This window comes from Rosa chinensis, chromosome 3 (assembly GCF_002994745.2).
Source record: "Rosa chinensis cultivar Old Blush chromosome 3, RchiOBHm-V2, whole genome shotgun sequence".
Classification (NCBI taxonomy): Eukaryota; Viridiplantae; Streptophyta; class Magnoliopsida; order Rosales; family Rosaceae; genus Rosa; species Rosa chinensis.
Window position 1 is genome coordinate 12,580,827 of NC_037090.1, and position 16,926 is coordinate 12,597,752.

The window sequence follows — 16,926 nt, forward strand, 5'->3', positions numbered from 1 at the left end:
TTGCTTTTTAGGTTTAAGATGCGGGATTAATTTCTAACAAGTCTCTAGAACATGCCCAACATCATTGCAATAAGAACACTGAGGACGACGACGTTTGGAAAAGCCTAGTGGAGGTCCTTGCTAATGAAGTGGGACTGAACTCTGCTGCTGGAGGAAAGGTGCTAGTGCTTGAATGGCAAGGTAGATACTTCAACTTGTGCCTGTTTGAGACTTTCCTGCTGGGATTCATCCTTACGAATGTATGTAAAAGTTGTGGTTAAGCTAGGAGGATTTGGCATTCTGAGTAACTCTCCTTTGGCACTATTATGTTTTGCATCAAGTCCTCTCAAGAATGCGTGAACCCGCTCAAGTTCCTTCTCTTTCTGGTACCATGCAATATCCTCCTGATTCTTGATCTTGCAAGGACACTTCTGATCAATTTCAGCCCATAAATTCTTCAGCTTGGTAAAAAACACTGACATTGGTTGCCCATTCTGTTGCATTCTTGCAACTTTGCACATCATTTCATGAACCTGTATAAAATCAGACTCATTTGTATAGAGATCTCCCAACGTCTTCCATATTGTCTCAGCAGTTTCACATTCTTCCACCATCTGTAGCACATTATCAATCATGGCTCTAAATAGAATCGACATTACAAATCCATCATCATCTTCCCACTTAGCATAGGCCTCCACATCATCTTCACTAGAAGCCTTGATTGTTCCAGTCACAAGCCCCATCTTGTGTATCCCACGAAGATAAACGGACATAGTCTTCTTCCATGTTTGGAAATTGGTACCATTGAGTTTGGTGCCCCTGAAAGAACCACCTTCTGAGCTCTTGACAGAGACCTCAACCTTCTGGACCTCATTGGTCCTAGAACCTTGATTTTCTCTCATATTTCCCATTGAAATAGGCAACAACAATACACAGCGGAAGCAAGAAAAAGAAAACATAACAACTCATTGCTCTAGGCATTGCAGAATGTGAATAAGGCCTGACGAGGTGGACTGAGGATGGACTGGTTTGGACTAAGAACGACGCCGGTCTGAATAGAAAAAACAGACGGTCTGGGCGACGTTGGCTGGACTGCGAACTAGTCTATGGGCTGCGACGAACACAGATGAAGGCGAACGACTTGCTGGACTGCGAACTGGTCTGCGGGCTGCGACGAACACAGATGAAGGCAAATGACGAAGATGGTTGTGCGCGAACATGTGGACAGCTGTTCTCGGATGAACGATGAAGTCGATTTGGACAAGAGGAGAGCGACGGCGGTGTTTGGCTGAAGACTAAGCCGATCGAGAAAAAGAATGACGTTTGCCAAAGTGGAGAACAACGTCGTACCGAGACTAACCCAAATAACTGGATTCTAAATCTACTGTCTTCCTCGGATTGAGAGTTTTCATATCTTTGTTCTAATACCAAGTAAATATAATGAGATTGAGAGAATGAATTGTCTGATAATCTATTCGTTTCACAGTGGAGGTATATAAAGAAGATTACAGAAATACAACTGACTTACGTCTCTATTCTCTACCACACATAGAATAAGTACTTACTATGGTATAACTACAATATATTACATTCCTAATCTTATGCCATAATTCACACTAACAGATACATCATGGACTCTCATCGAGTAGGCTGAGGCTGCTGCTGCTGCTGAGGGGAGGGAGGATGAGGCTCTCAAATTTTATCATATAGAAATTTGATGGGAAGTTATATGTTTATGTTGCAACAACTACGTGGATGTCTGAGTTTTTAATTGTATTTGACATTATCCGATCAGACAACGGGAACGTTGGTGGCCAACTTACCTATAGCTACATAGCCCAAATCTTTATTCAACTTTCCAACTTCTTGTTCCTCCCATCATTCTTCGATGGTCCTTATGTTTGGTCAGGCCCTTAACTAGCAAAAGATTCTGCATCCAAGGAGTTGTTTATGATTTTTCGTAAAATGTTTGATCCTGTTATTGCTGCGGAGGCTAATCTAGGCACTGCAGGATTTTGAGTTTTCAAGCTAGTGCCTAAGAGTAATTGTCCTTGGTGGGCAGAGGAGGTTGTAGACCTTGGTGATTGGATATTGTATCTCAGCTCGAAAAACAGAGAGTTTATCTCTTCCAGCATCACTAGTGGGCGCCTTGGTGATCATCATTCCCATGATCATAATAAGAAACTTGAAAGAAACTGCATCTATTTTGCGTTCATGCCTTCTGCTTTGCAACCGTACAGTAGGCATGAATGTGGGATGTTTTCCTTGCTTTTCTAAAGGTTCATTCAGCTGTCATATTTTTCTATCCTTGTGTTTGGTTTGCACCATGGTAACTTAACCACTGTCCCTCCCCTTTCATGTTTGACACCAAAACCAGTCTCTTTGATGTCTGATTTTGTAATGCAATCAGGTTTCGACTGCAAGTGCCTAGCTGGAGTTGTTGCCTTGGTGCATTCTGTATTGGTTTTGTTAATGATGATTAGTGATTACCTTTGATAATTGACTTTCAAAAAGATTGGCCTGCTGTTATTGTTTCTTTCTTTTTCGACAATACATAGATTAGTCTTTTGCCTCCTGCGATTGAATTGTCCCCGGGGTATTGCCAATCAAGTTTCAACTTTCAACCAAAAAAATAAAGCAACGATTGAGATTACTATACTGTCTCCTTCCATTATTTTGGGTCTCTTTTAGGCAATACTCTTAGCAACCAAATCATGTTAGTGAATGCTGTTCAAAGACAATCTTTTACATTCAAAGCCTGTACAGAGAGGTTTTCAAATGTTCCTTTCCGTGGACTGCAATTTGCTATTTCAAAGGTTCTTTCAACTAGCAATTGAGAATTGAGTGATAATGCAAGGTATATATCAACTTGAACTTGAGCACTATTGGACATACTGTGGATGAGATTGAAAAGATTTTTGTCTCTTTAATAAAAAGAGAAAATTTACAAATATAAAAGCATAAAACCATAAATCAAGGGTGGTGCTATTCACACACTCTCTCTATTTGTCTAATATTTTAATTCAATTTTTTTTACAAATTACCCTAACTATCCTCCCTTATAATTCTGTTTCTTTTTCTTTTTTTCTTTTATCTTTTATTTATTTGAGAAGTCAATCATGAATCAAACATTATTATGCAATAAATTAATTTTCTTTTACCTATAAATGAAAGAAAAATAATACGTTCATTTTGACCTGTATTATTAGACGAGGAATATGTTTCCCAGGTAATTACGTTCATCCAATTGAATCTAAATTGCATAATTTGTCCTCATACAAGTAGGAGGGGTAAGACGCATGTTTTACTCCCTTGTTGTCTTGGGTTCCAATATTGCACTTAGCTTACTAGAGTTTCTCGTCTCTTATAAATTGGCAATAGGCCATTTTCAAATGCAGTCTGAAATTTGAGAAATTTGTAGGTATAAAAAAAAAGGAGTATAATTCAAAATTAATTATTTGAATAAGACTAACCTGAGGGGCTAGACAAATGTAGACACAGGTATAATCAATAATATGAACTCTTAATATAATGTATTTTAGATAACTATATTGATAGAACACTCACCCATAAATAATAAGAATGTATTATGCAAGGCTAAGGACAAACTTTGCAATTTAGATTCAGTTGGATGAACGTAATTTACCTAGGAAGCATATTCATTGTCTAATAATACAGGTCATTACACTTAATGAACGTATTATTTTTCCTTCATTTATAGGTAAAAAAAATTAATTTATTGTATAATGATATATTGATGTTTGATTCATGATTGACTTGACAAATAGAAAAAAAAAATAGAATTGTAAAAGATAAAATTAAATTAAAGTAATAAAAAAATAGAAGGGTGTGTGAATAGCACCACTCTGAATCAAAAGATTAAAAAAGGGGGGTGAAATTTGCACCCCCATATTTGCAAACCACACCCATTTTCATTTTTTTAATAATATTTCATCCCAAATTTTTTTGCACTTCCTAAAATGCCCTCAAAAGTCAGATCGATTTTCTTTTATTTTCTTTTTGAGTCTTTTCTTCTCTCTCTCCCTCCCTCTTCTCTCTTTCTTCTCCAGATAACGACCTCTTCTCCATTGAAAATTGGTCATCTTCTCCATAAGGCAGCTTTCTTAGATTCTTGGTGCATCTTGTCCTTTAATTTTTGAACCTACTTTTCAACCTCACAAAGGTCGTCTGGTAGGATCAAATAAAAGAAAGGAAACTACCTCCACAAGGTGGGAACCTTCATATTTTGAGAGAGTGGAGAAGGCACCTCAAAAATGTAGTGGCTACGGTAATATTGGTCATTATCGTAACAAGTGTCCTTCAATTAATAAGTCTACCGCACTAGGAACACAGTGAGATAAAGCTCCCAGCTTCTTTTGGGTTAGTCATAATTTTTTGTTTATTTTCTTTCTTTCTTTTGGTTGACGCATCCTGATTTATTTGTTATGCATTTTGAGGAATTCGGAATTGGTTGCTTAATTGCTGTTTTTTGTTATGCATTCTGAGGTTAGGCACACTGAATTTTGTGAGTCACTTTGTTTGTTGGATTGGCCCCTCATTCTTTTAGTTTCTAGTAGTCTTTTTGTTATATATAACTATATTCAGGTACTAAGGTTATATGCTTGACTCCTATTTTAGTGTTGGATCTCTTTGTCTTTGTGAAGGCTTAGTGTGAAAGAAAGACAAGCACCATCTGAGGCATTAGTGTGAAATTCATGCATATTTGCCTTTCCACTTAGTTGAGAACTTGAAAAATTTGCACACCCGGAGCTTGGCTGGGGAGGTACATTACTTGATAGAAATTAGTAATAATGGAGAGGAGACTTGGAAATAGGGTCGTGATATAGGGATTGGAAACTATAGTTGTTGCTTTGTAATATTGACCAGTGTCTTAGCCTTTGTTTTTTCTAATGATCGATTTGGCATCCAATACATAGCATACCCTTTCTTGCCTTCTTTCTCTTTCTTATATATTTGGCCAGTTGTTGATTTACATTCTTAGTTGGTTTGCTACTTCCTTTTGGATTTGGTTTGCAGCATGTGTACTATATGCTTTGGTTTGCTGCAATTTTATGCTGAGATAAGATTGTCTGTATGTCAGAATTCAAATTTGGAAATGGGTATGGCTTAAATGTAATAAGGAACTAGTATAATCTGTTTGAACGCATGGAATTCAAAATGAAACAATACAACTGAAGAGGATTAACTACATAGTTTATTCTAGTCCTTATTATATGTCAGTAATAAGAACATGTAGTTAATCTTGATCATCTTGTGATGTGGTAATTGGTGGTATGTATTGATTGGATTGTTGTCTCAATTAAGCCTTCTTATTGAAATCTAGTTGCAACTTACTGCGTGTGTTTCAATTTAAATGAATAATGTAAGCTGACTCTTTGTCTGCATTTTTCTTCTTTGTGCATAGAGCAAGAAATTTATGGGAGTGTGGCTCTCTTCTTTAAGGAAGTTGAAGGGGACAAAGATGAAACAAAAATTGGCCCAGTATACTTGGTCAAGAAGCTTTTTGTGCAACATGGCTTAGACTACATTCTTTTTGTATCTCTCACAGTACAGGAGAGTTTTGTAGATGACGTATTTTTTGGGATTTGAGCTATGTAATTGGTAGAAAAAATTTAGGATTTGAGCTATGTATCTTTTTGAAGTCAATAGATGTTGCTTCAGCAATGCAACTTCGCATACATTTATCATTTGCTTCCAATTAGTCGTAGTTTGGTCTTGAAATTTAAGCCTTTAGCTTCTGCATCAAGGTGAAGAAAGTAACAAATGGAAGAAGACTTGTGTTCCAAATTTGGAAGTGAACTGGTAGATATGGCATGATAAACTTAAAAAAAATCCATATCAAAGTACTGATCATACTACACCAAACTTTCAACTTTAACTCGTATCATATTACAGATGCTAGCTAGAATGATCTCATTCGAGCAAACTCTGTTACTGCAATCATTATTAAACTACCTAAAACCTGGTGAGCAGCGAGCCTTTTAGAAGGATCTTTATAGAGCATTCCTTGAAGCTTACCCTCCTTCACCAGGCCTTCTGCAAGCGCCAAAACTCTCTTAGCCGTGCAGCCACTTGGTATTTTGTCAAACTAAGGCATTAGAAGTTCCTTGTCTTTTCTAACAAAAGCCACATTCATGTTAGATCCTTCCGCAATAAATCCATCACCATTCAGCCAAATCGCTGTAAAAACTCAACTAAGCCCCTCTTATTAGGCAGTATGAAAAAAATGGTCATTTTCAAGTTACATGAAGTATACTAACAGCATATATTCTCAAAGATTGAAACATTGAGTTAAATACTAATGAAAAACTGCGAACATCTGTCCAAAAATGTAACTAAAGCTAACATCAAAACTAAAAAGATTAAGAAACTACCTTCCAAATCCAAAGACAAATCGTCCCTTAAAATATTTTCTTGTCAGTTCCACCTTAGAAAATAAAACGTCACTATTTGTGAATGATTTCGTAAATGGAAAAGAATTTGTCTATTTGCAAACAATCTAAACTGAAAAAAAGCATGATAAAATTAGTAAAACAGAAATTAGACCAGGAATACGTTGTAAGACACAAACTGCTACCTTACTGATGACGAACCCAAATTTTTAGGGTTGGTGATGCAAGCTGAGATGAGATTTCATGCAAACCACCAAATAAAAACCTGCAAATTCAAATCCAATACATATCCCCACATCAGAATAAGAGAACAATTCAAAATTGAAACAACAAAATCCAAAAGAAAAAATCAACAATTGGGAATTTCGGACTGTAATCAAAACCCAAATCCCTCTCCCACTTTTGTATTGATCTCACAAAACAAATACACACAAAGAAGATTGCTTCTCACCATAATGTGGCAGACTTGATTCCTCCTAAAACCTGTTTTTAGATAGGAAAATAACAAAAGCCAAGGATGTCAAATTTCTTCAAAATAAGCATAAAAAAACATTATATAAACAATAGCAAATCACCAATAAGGTATTTCTACAGAAATTATGTATTTCTAAGAATTCCACATGCTTACAGAGTCAATACAATTTCAATAAAAGTTGCCAAACAGATTTATTGTTCGTAGACATCAACTTGGTTTTGCCTCATTTTATACTGGCTCATGTCATAATCTAAAACTGTACGACATTCACGAAAGAAAGCTCTACTTAATTGAAAAAAAAAATAACCAATGGATTAGTATATCAGTGTAAACACTTCCGTAGCTGGAAATTTTATCAACAAAGAAATCAAGTGCAGGAATTATCAAATAAGTTAATTGGATTACTTACAGCAACTTTAGAAGTGGCATTACCATAGCCAGTCCCTGCATTAACAGTTACAAATAGTACAAATCAGTCCCTCTACCATGAATTACCCATGAGTAAATGACCAAGAACACGTCAAACAAATATCTTTTATTGCCCAGCTATACTTTTTTTACCAACACAATATAGAGATTAGAAAAACTATAAAGAGCCCTTCATTATCATGACCTTGCCATATAAAAAAGAAGAGCATAATATTTTCTTACCTTGCTATTGTAAGATCGTGCTAAAATGTAGTAGGAATGTGACCTTGTTGGTCCTTGGTTGGTGATAGCAAGTGCAGTCTCAGTTAGTTGCTCAACTACAGACAAGGAGAGCCACTTCTTTTCTTTCTTTTGTTCTTCCTCTCTCCCCTTTTCTTTCTTCCTCTAAATCTCTTCTTGTTTCCCTTCTTCCCCTGTTCTCTTCTCCTTTTTTTTTTTTTTTTTTCCGTCTCGTCTCTTTTTCTCTTTGTCCGTAGAACCCAAATGATTTTGCCCTCTGAAAACCCAAAAGGCACTATTATGCATACTATAATAGGAAATCAGTGATACACAATCACTCACTCGATCAAATATGTCTAAACTTCTCATGCAATACCCAATTGAATAAAATTAGCAGAAATCAAAGAGCAAAAATAACCCAACTGAAATCAAAACTGAAACTTAATGTAAAATCCAATCCAAATTACGAACTCATAAACTAACTGAGAAGAATCAAGGAAATCTACTTACAGGAGACTTGTTCTTTGACCTCAACAGCGATGGCAAGCCTGCACTCAGGAACTGTTTCTTACTATTCTCCTTATAAATAGTGTACAGGAAAGAGAGTTAATTGACTTTTGAATGGAGAGGATGACCAATTTTCAATGGAGAAGAGGTTGTTATCTGGAGAAGAAAGAGAGAAGAGGGAGATTGTTGTCGTGAGAAGAGGGAAGGAGAGAGAGAAGAAAAGACCCAAAAAGAAAATAAAAGAATATCTGACTTTTGAGGGCATTTTAGGAAGTGTAAAAAAATTTGAGATGAAATATTATTAAAAAAATGAAAATGGGTGTGGTTTGCAAATATGGGGTTGTAAATTTCACCCCCCGTAAAAAATACTACATACAGTGATACAAACAACTTAACAAATATGGAGTAGGCCTCATCAAAAAGCCCGCGGATCAAGTGGGCCGATGGAGGCCCGCCGGCCCTGAGGGCTAAAAGCCCAGCCCAGCCCGTTAAAAAGCCCGCCTCAGTAGGTAGTGGGCCGGCCCGCAAAAAGCTCGCAAAAACCCAGGCCGGGCCAGCCAAAGGCCTGCTAGGCCCGGCCTATAAAAGCCCGTAAAATATTATATATATATATGTGTGTGTGTGTGTGTGTTTATATATATATATATATATATATATAGGGAAAAAATGCAAACAGTACCTGACCTTTCGCCCATTAGTAACTTTAGTACCTGACAAAAAAAAAATGTCACTTTGGTACTTGAAGTTCGGACCCCGACCCAACATTAGTACCTGAAACACTGTTGGCCGTTACGGCGTTAGTCAACTGACATTACTTGAAGGGCATATAAGTAATTTCAACTCTAATTTGTTTTTTGTCTTTTTTTTTAATTTCCTCTTTCTTTTTTTTAATTTCCTCTCTCTCTCTCTCTCTCTCTCTCTCTCTCTCTCTCTCTCTCTCTCTCTCTCTCTCTCTCTCTCTTCCCACCCTACAAAGCCCCGACGCCAACTCCGGCTACTACCAGAGTCGGGCTGCCCACCACGACGTCGTCACTAACCCTCTCTCTTTCTCTCTTCCCACCCTACAAAGCCCCGACGCCAACTCCGGCTACTACCAGAGTCGGGCTGCCCACCACCACGTCGTCACTAACCCTCTCTCTCTCTCTCTCTCTCTTCCCACCCTACAAAGCCCCGACGCCAACTCCGGCTACTACCAGAGTCGGGCTGCCCACCACCACGTCGTCACTAACCCTCTCTCTCTCTCTCTCTCTCTTCCCACCCTACAAAGCCCCGACGCCAACTCCGGCTACTACCAGAGTCGGGCTGCCCACCACGACGTCGTCACTAACCCTCTCTCACCACCGTCGACCTCGACTGCCATCGCCGTCAACTGCATCTCCGATTTGGATTCCACCTCGACTGCTCAGTTTATGTCGCCGTCAACCTCAACAACTCGGCCTCCAAGTCCGATTACGACCTCAACTGCTTAGCCAAGGAGGAGAAAGCCGATCTGATCGTCTTGGGCTAGGATTGATGAGGACCTTACATCTCCATTTGCAGCCTCGATTGCACATCGATGAGGAGAAAACTGGATTGATGACCAGATCTTTATCTTGGGCGCCTTTATCATCCACAGCAAACCCAAAGCTTGAATTACGGAGCGGTCTATCGCCGGCTCCATTGAGGTTCCATCAATTTGAGGCTGAAACGAGGTGGATCAAAACCTGCTCAATCTGATTTCAATTTGACTGGAAGAATTGAGTTCTTCAGGTCTGCTGCTAAAGATCAAGGACGATGTTTGTTGTCGTGATAGAGGTCCGTCAGAGGTATGGCGGCGCGGCGCGACGGAAATGTCGGACTGGATTTGGGTGACGCGGAAGGAGCCGGGGGATTTGTTGGGTATATATGAGGAGACATCTTTGTTTTCCAATCCAAATCAACCATAATTACAGAGAGAGAGAGAGAGAGAGACTGAAATTTGGTCAATATGATGGTGATTTTGTTCTCTGATTTCTCTCCCCAGTTTTAGGCTATGGCTATGGTGATCGATAGGCAAGGTAATTTTATTGTGTCGGGCTTCAAATATCAGGTACCAAAGTGATATATACTTTGGTCAGTTGGCGCCAAGAAATAGATTTACTGTGACTGAATTGGCGGGAATAGTTGAAGGGACCAGAATACCCCTCAAAGTTTGCCAGGTGGCTAGCGCCGTAACGGCCAACAGTGTTTCAGGTACTAATGTTGGGTCGGGGTCCGAACTTCAGGTACCAAAGTGACATTTTTTTTTTGTCAGGTACTAAAGTTACTAATGGCCGAAAGGTCAGATACTGTTTGCATTTTTTTCCCTATATATATATATATATATAAACACACACACACACACATATATATATATAATATTTTACGGGCTTTTATAGGCCGGGCCTAGCAGGCCTTTGGCTGGCCCGGCCTGGGTTTTTGCGAGCTTTTTGCGGGCCGGCCCACTACCTACTGAGGCGGGCTTTTTAACGGGCTGGGCTGGGCTTTTAGCCCTCAGGGCCGGCGGGCCTCCATCGGCCCACTTGATCCGCGGGCTTTTTGATGAGGCCTACTCCATATTTGTTAAGTTGTTTGTATCACTGTATGTAGTATTTTTTTACGGGGGGTGAAATTTACAACCCCATATTTACAACCCCAAGTGGGCCGATGGAGGCCCGCCGGACCTGAGGGCTAAAAGCCCAGCCCAGCCCGTTAAAAAGCCCGCCTCAGTAGGTAGTGGGCCGGCCCGAAAAAAGCTCGCAAAAACCCAGGCCGGGCCAGCCAAAGGCCTGCTAGGCCCGGCCTATAAAAGCCCGTAAAATATTATATATATATATATGTGTGTGTGTGTGTGTGTTTATATATATATATATATGTAGATATGTGTGTGTGTTTATAAATATATATTAGCAGGACCCACCCACTATGTGTGTGGAGAGAAGTTAAAGGTAGTGGAAATTTTTTTCGTACAACTATCATATTTTCTGCTTTTTTAAATTTATTTTTAATTTTACAATTTACCATATTATCCTTATTGATTAATTATATTTCATAGTTTTTTAATATATAAAGGTTAAATTGGTAAAAAATTTCAGTTTTGGAGAGCTTGCTCTCTTCTCTTAATAATAGTATAGATATATAGACACATATAGATATATATATTTGTGTGAGTGTTTATATATATGTGTTTGTGTTATATATATATATATATATATATATATATATATATGTGTGTGTGTGTTTATATATATATTATATATATATATATATGTGTGTGTGTGTGTGTGTGTAGGTGTGTGTTTATAAACATATATATGGAAGGTTGTAGAATCAGTGAGAAAAAATGGCTAGTTGGGCCTTCTGTTACTATCTTCTTCTCCTTGAGCTTACTATTCTTTTTTGCAATATGTGAAGCTTCCAAATGTATATATATAGAAAAGATATATATGCATTACCACATAAGAAATATATATATATATATATATATGTGTGTGTGTGTGTGTGTGGAAGTTCTTATACTTCTATATAAAATATGTGCTAATGTGCATATATATATTCTACATATCGGTTGACCAATCCGATCAGATTCGAAAATATGGTGAAATTGGCTAAATTTTTTACCACACTCATAATTTATTGTAACAAACTCATCCAATGGTCGGTTTTTCCATTTTCTTTGAATTGATAGGGGTTGCTCTTTGGAGTGTATGATATATAAATATAGGTTTATAAGAGTAACTACGTTTGACCTAGTTGATCGAATTCGAAACTAGAACCAAATTGGCTGGATTTTCTACAACCACCATAAAACATTACAATCTTTCCATCGAGCGGTTGGTTTCTCCGAATTCATTTTCTACTTCATGGTTGCTTTAGAATGAACTTAAACAATTTAAATGCAATGTATAAGTCATACAACTTTAGGAATAAAATTGGTATAGACCAATGTGTTTGTAATTAAAATTAATTTTTTTTATCTTATGTCCACGCACATCCATTGAAGGAATATATACAAATGTGATGTGAAAAAATAAGTACGTTTCGCGGTTGTTACGGCATCGGTCAACCAATAAAACATATAAGTGTCTACGGTTGACCAATCCGATCGGATTCGAAATATGGTGAAATTGGTTAAATTTTTTACCACACTCATAATTTATTGTAATAAACTCATCCAACGGTCAGTTTTTCCATTTTATTTGAATTGATAGGGGTTGCTCTTTAGAGTGTATGGTATATAAATATAGGTTTATAAGAGTAACTACGTTTGACCTAGTTGATCGAATTCGAAACGAGAACCAAATTGGCTGGATTTTCTACAACCACCATAAAACATTACAATCTCTCCATCAAGCAGTTTGTTTCTCCGAATTCATTTTCCACTTCATAGTTGCTTTAGAATGAACCTAAACAATTTAAATGTAATGTATAAGTCATACAACTTTAGGAATAAAATTGGTATAGACCAATGTGTTTGTAATTAAAATTAATTTTTTTTATCTTATGTCCACGCACATGCATTGATGGAATATATACAAACATGATGTGAAAAAATAAGCACGTTTCGCGGTTGTCACGGCATCGGTCAACCAATAAAACATATAAGCGTCTACGGTTGACCAAACCGATCGGATTAGAAAATATGGTGAAATTGGCTAAATTTTTTACCGCACTCATAATTTATTGTAATAAACTCATCTAAAGGTCGGTTTTTCCATTTTCTTTGAATTGATAGGGGTTGCTCTTTGGAGTGTATGATATATAAATATAGGTTTATAAGAGTAACTACGTTTGATCTAGTTGATCGAATTCGAAACGAGAACCAAATTGGCTGGATTTTCTACAACCACCATAAATCATTACAATCTCTCCATCAAGCGGTTGGTTTCTCCGAATTCATTTTCCACTTCATAGTTGCTTTAGAATGAACCTAAACAATTTAAATGCAATGTATAAGTCATATAACTTTAGGAATAAAATTGGTATAGTCCAATGTGTTTGTAATTAAAATTATTATTTTTATATCTTATGTCTACGCACATCCATCGATGGAATATATACAAACGTGATGTGAAAAAATAAGCACGTCTCGCGGTTGCCACGCCATCGGTCAACCAATAAAACATATAAGTGACTACGGTTGACCAATCCGATCGGATTCGAAAATATGGTGAAATTGGCTAAATTTTTTACCACACTCATAATTTATTGTAATAAACTCATCAAACGGTCGGTTTCTCATTTTCTTTTAATTGCTATATGTAGCTCTTTGGAGTGTATGATGTATAAATATAGATTTATAAAAAATTAGTGTCTTTAAAAATTTATTTATCAATAAATTAGTATCTATATATAAATATAGATTTTTTTTGGTACAATATAGTTATATAGATATGTTATCTTTGGTTGTATTTGATCATTATCCATTGAATTTCCAAAGCTTGATTAAAAAAAAAATACTTGTGTCTTTAAATATTTATTTATAAATAAAGCCAGCAAGGCCCGACCAAAAAAACCCGCAAGGCCAAGCCCGGCCCGGCCCGGCCCAAATATTTATCCATCCGTCCATATAAAGCGGGCCTTGCGGGCTTGGATCCTTTGATTTTTAATAAAACCCGGCTCGGCCGGCCCGCAATTATTTAAAAATATAGCAAGGCTCGGGCCAACCCGGCCCGGCCCGTTGACGACCCCTAATATGGAGTAGAATCTCTCCTCTCTTGGAACAATTAACTAGTGACCCATGTCCGAAAAGTGATCCGACCCGGAAACCTGGGTCCGAAATCCGGATCCGCAAAACTATTGAGAGGTGGTAACGGGTCGGGTTAATTTAGAGTGGGGCTCTATGGTAGTATGGTGTATTGAATGGAGTCCCTTGCTGTGTATTGAATTGATTGATTGAGCTCAGATATTCCGGTCAGAGCGGCAGAGACCTCCGCGCCTCCTCAACACCATTCAGGTACTTCCTCCTATTCCACACCACCACTGCTTTAACCATTCCCTATACTTATTGGGGTTCTTAGCCAAACCTCGACTATTCAACGATCCAATTATTCACTGTTTCTTCTCACAACTATTCACTTGTGAAATGTGATTCTAAATCCTCATATTCTACATGTGCATCGCTTGAAGGTTCAAACTGCGGACAGACATCTCCCCCACCCTTCACACTTTTAAGCGTTGGCCAGGTTTCTCTCTTTGCCCCTGGCTTTTGGAATTCTTATATTTCTTAATGTCTTTGTGAACTTGGAATCGCTGTGATTTTGATCAAATTTGTAATGATTGTCTATTCTGGGAAATGGGGAATTGAATTCTAGTTCTGCTGGTACGTTATTGTAGCATTAAGTTAATGATTCTGTGGCAGGGCTTCTCGGGTACTCAAAATGTTTCGAGTCTGCAGAAAGAAGAAGCTTGGAGAGTAAATGTTCGGATACAAGGGTGTGATCTTGAGAATGGTTATCTGTGTGGAACCATGGAAGCACTTAATGTTCCCATGGCTGACACACCAGTAAGAAATTGCTCTGTTTCCTTGCTGATCGTCGGTCCTCATGTCAATGTTCTAGTATCAGATTTGCTTCAATGTATTCATTAACAACAGCCAATTAGTTCAGCAGCTGCGGAACTGGTGTATACAACATCTTTAGAGATAGTGGTCTAGGAAGACTTTATATAAGGAATTTTACAATAGAATTATATTAGATGGCCAGCCTCGTACAGTTAAATCAAAGCATGCATTCTCTGTGTTTGTTGGGTGCTGCAGCTGACTTAGTTTGCCTGATTTCCAATTCTTCAGTCTTTCACTCACTGTCTCTTTACCTCTTCGTATCCATTTATCGCTGAAAACCACGTGTCTCATAGCATAGATAGGTTTTCTTTATATTTGCTTTGGGTTTGGAATTAAGTTAGACAACATGCTTAAATATGCACTCAAGTCACTCTTGTATATTAATTCGAGGTAACCACTTTTTTCTGGACATTGCCATCTAGTTGTTTGTTTCTCCACCACCAACCTCTTTGACATAAAGTGAATTGAACTTTGATCTGTTTTATCTTTTATTTCTCGATTTTCTGCATTATCATCATTGTATTGACTAATTTTATCTCGATTCATAAGAAACTGTTGTATCTTCATCATAGGAGGCATTCATTGAGCATTTACTTTCTTTTCATTGTGTGGTAGGTCGTCACCTTTTGGGAAGGGGAGATTGTTGACACCAAGAATTATACTTTCTTCACTGAGAAGTGGGAAGCAACGTATGGCTTTTTGTTCTTTTATCTACAATTGAGAAAGGACCCATATTTAGCTAGTTGTGATGGTGAATAACAATCAAATGTTTGTGCAACTTGTGACAGACACGATGATGATATAAGGCACTGGACCAAATTTCCTTCTTTTTCTGCTCTTTTGGTAAGCTAAGGAGTCTTAATGTTGTCTTTCATATCTGAAGTTCTGTTGTCTCCTAACTAATTCCACATTTTACAGAGCCGAGTGGAAGTTGATGGTGGCAAATCATTAGATCTCAGCAACTATAAATACATATTCATGGTAAGTTGGTAACTGGTCTAAATGCTTTATTATCACCTGTCAGTTAGCAAAAATCAAATGTACAATAAAATTGAGTTCTTTGATTTGCTGGTGCAGAGATGGAAGGAGCAATACTTTGTGAATGTTGGCACAGACTGTGGTTTGACTATAGCCGGCTTTTACTATGTGTGTTTCTCATGTAGTGATGGCTCCATCAACGGCTTTTATTATGATCCTAATAGCAGGTAGCTTTCCTTCATCTTCTTGTTGGTCTATGAATTTGACGTATTGTAACTCTTTGCTTTGTTCAAAATATAGAATGCTGTTGATTTCTTCTATTTATGATGGGGATGTGCTTATGCGTAGGAAGTAAACTATCACTTTTCATACCATTCACCGTCTTCTGGGTTTACTTTTGTCACCTCATTATTACATTGACTGAAATGCTATTTGAATCAACCTGCAGCCCGTTCCAGAAGCTTGAGCTGAAAATCCACAAATGAGGGAAGATTAGGATTCAGTTTTTCGCCCTACGAACTGCAATAGTATTTGTCATACATATGCTCTCTGTTCCACAAGCATGGTAGACGTTAACAATCTGTAGATTCGTTTGTGTTAGTAATGATACTTCACGGGCTGTGTGGTGATTACCATGTACTAGTGACTCGAGGTGATATGAAATCATGCATTTGATCGTGAATTTTTGATTAAATGAGAAATACAGGAAAGTATTGTTATTTCTCTATGATTCTTGCCTTGGCATTATCTTCAGTATGTTTAGGATTTAATTTTGGGTTTTTTACTTCAACAGTGTCTGAAGTCTTTGAGAACTTTTGAAATAATATATGAACCTTCAAAATTATCTATGTGATACCTGAACTCATTTTTTCGTATCAACGTCGTACCTGCGGTCGATTTCTGTTACAGAACCGTTAACTATGACCACGTGCCCAGCACGTGAGGCACAAAATACGGGTAAAAATGACCTTTCCCACTTCCTTTAGTTCTTCACAGGGTTTTTACTTCAACAGTGTCTGAACTCTTCAAGGACTTTTGAAATGATACCTGAACTTTCAAAGTTGTCAATGTGATACCTGGACTCATTTTTTCGTATCAACATCGTACATGCGGTCGATTTCTGTCACAGAACCGTTAACTATGACCACGTGCCCAGCACATGAGGCACTTAATGAGGTTAAAAGACTAATTTATCCTCAAAAGTACTGTTTTTTTTTTTTTTTTTTTTGCTTTCTTTCTTTCTTCTTTTTCTTTTTCGACATTTTCTTCCCTCTGATTTGTCCCCTCCGATTGGAAGTCATAGCCGCAAATCAGATCTCACCTTCTCTCTCAACCACCCAACCCTTTCCAAGCACTACCTGACTACA

The 16,926-nt window shown here is 37.7% G+C and overlaps 1 long non-coding RNA gene and 1 pseudogene across 5 annotated transcripts; one reads left to right on the forward strand and one right to left on the reverse strand.

Moving 5' to 3' along the window:
• Nucleotides 1-5,838: 5,838 nt before the first annotated feature.
• On the reverse strand, nucleotides 5,839-8,212 carry LOC112195129. 5 transcript variants are annotated; one of them, XR_002934365.2, is made up of 7 exons: nucleotides 8,026-8,212; nucleotides 7,519-7,792; nucleotides 7,277-7,311; nucleotides 6,844-6,875; nucleotides 6,578-6,657; nucleotides 6,375-6,427; nucleotides 5,839-6,116 (listed from the first exon to the last, which is right to left on the reverse strand). It is a non-coding gene; the product is annotated as an uncharacterized LOC112195129 (long non-coding RNA). The 5 variants fall into 5 exon arrangements; XR_005808314.1 differs by lacking the exon at nucleotides 6,375-6,427 and having other exon boundaries at nucleotides 5,839-6,111; XR_005808313.1 differs by lacking the exon at nucleotides 6,375-6,427.
• Nucleotides 8,213-10,033: 1,821 nt separating this feature from the next.
• Nucleotides 10,034-16,278, forward strand: LOC112194137 (annotated as a pseudogene).
• Nucleotides 16,279-16,926: the final 648 nt, after the last annotated feature.